The sequence below is a fragment of the Fukomys damarensis genome, unplaced genomic scaffold (assembly GCF_012274545.1).
Source record: "Fukomys damarensis isolate Sample0158 unplaced genomic scaffold, DMR_v1.0_HiC HiC_scaffold_24, whole genome shotgun sequence".
In the NCBI taxonomy this organism is placed as follows: Eukaryota; Metazoa; Chordata; class Mammalia; order Rodentia; family Bathyergidae; genus Fukomys; species Fukomys damarensis.
The window spans coordinates 14,866,355-14,868,286 of NW_022900936.1; the positions used below are offsets into that span (position 1 = coordinate 14,866,355).

At 35.0% G+C, this 1,932-nt stretch overlaps 1 long non-coding RNA gene across 2 annotated transcripts in view; it reads left to right on the forward strand.

Moving 5' to 3' along the window:
- The window catches only part of LOC104851407, a 12,323-nt gene extending 11,416 nt beyond the window's left edge, over nt 1-907 (forward strand). For both annotated transcript variants that reach the window (XR_777209.1, XR_777208.1), the window contains one exon: nt 201-907. This is a non-coding gene — a long non-coding RNA (uncharacterized LOC104851407). The remainder of the gene's footprint in view (nt 1-200) is intronic.
- Nucleotides 908-1,932: the final 1,025 nt, after the last annotated feature.

Below are 1,932 nucleotides of genomic sequence, written 5' to 3' on the forward strand. Positions count from 1 at the left end.
GAGAGAGAGAGAGAGAGAGAGGCAGAGAGAGAGATGCTAGGCTCCTTAATTTTAAGAAGACAAAAAGTGCAAAAGAAGAAGGGTGAGTATGTGTGTTTTTTGTGTGTGTTTAGCAGAGAAAGAGTGGTAACACTGGAAGTGAAATTCGAATTAAATATAAGCATGTTATAGAAGAAATAGTAATGTGAATGTCTTCTCAGCTCCATCCAGCGAGAAGAATCTCAATGCGCAGACTCAAAGGAAGTGAGGAAGTTTATCCCGTCGACATCACCGAGGGAAGTGTTTCCAACGGACGTAACTAGAAACGGAATCTCAGTGTTTTCCTCCTCTCTGAATTCACACCACGATCATAGACTACACTAGCCAGTGCTACTTGACTAGTGTTTTGCTCCATCATTATTTATCTTCGTAATGTATGTCGTTACTTTCTGCATATAAGTAGATATCTGAAGATGAGAACTTCTGACATTTCTCAGATATAATGCTTTTATATGGGCACTGTTCTGATATCCTCTGTAATAGTAAGTTATGACGGATTAGCAACTAGCTAATTCGTGAAGAAAAATTTGCTTTGACAAATAAAATATTTAAAAAGCCCCAATGTTTCACTTACATTAGGAAGGCTAGGCATGTTTTGTGTAGTGACTGATTACAATGCTGTAAATGATTATGCTATTTATAAAATATTTATCTTATTCTTTAAAAATATACAATCTCATTTGATCTTCACATGCTGCTTTTGTACAAGAGAAAAAATTTAGTCATTCAATTTTGGCTGTATTTGCAGACTTGCACAAGGACAAATAACAGGTTAGTAGCAAAACTACCTCATTCATACCACTCATGATTTTTTTGTTCCACTCTTCTATACCCCTTCTTTTAGCGCAGATTTTGGAATAAATTGATAACTGACACAGTACTTTCTGTACCCTTACATTGAATTTCTTACGTGATAAGGATAATCTAAGAAGGGATACTTAATTTTAAGAGACTTATTCTTGTGTAGTCAGTGGAAATATATAATATATTTGACAGGAAGAAATAATTCTAATTGGAAAAAGGATTTCAGGTCATGAATGGCTGAGGAAGGTCAAGTTTAAGTTCACTTTTCTAAATATTCAATGCATTACCATGATTTATTACTATAACTATTAAGGATATTTTGAATCTTTATAAAGGCATGTAATCCACCAAAGGATATGCCCCATATATACCTGAGGTAGTCTGACAACTCAGACAGACGTTGTAATATTGAAAATTAAATTATGGAAAAATAATGGATAATGGAGTTTTGGAGAACTTTCTTACAGGTTCATTATCCCTTCAGAAGAAGCAAAGAATAAAGTTTTACATTAAAACGTACCCATCAGAAAGGATTAACATGCAATACTGATGAAAAGGAATCAGGGAAAAATTGTTGATAACGCATCAAAATCGTTTTAGAAGTTAAGAGAAAATTGAAATATCATTTTCCCATTCTATTGTCTGGATAGATAGCATGAAAGTTCTGTTGATGAGAAGAAATATACATCAGGCTTCCAATATTTGAGCTTGGTATCCACCTTAATCATGTGTACCTTATATAAATCTGTCTCATGGACTCCATGTTCCCCAAATCTTCCGATTGTAATGCAGATTGCTGTATAGAATTCTGTTGCAAGCAAACGTTCTAGGCATAACCCATCCAAGCAAATCCCTGGCTGTTTTATTTTTCGTAAGTCAGTCCATTTCCACTAACTTCTCTTCGTCTGAGTAGAAGAGCAACTCATTGGGAGGAACTTATTCCCTGCAAGCAGCAGAAATTGTCTCTGGTTTTCAGGAGCTACTCATCAGATAGAAATACTCACAAAATCTTTATGAAGTGAGGGACCACACTCATAAAATGGTCAATAATGAAAGCAATGCAGGTAGGACATTTCCTTTAGATTCTCA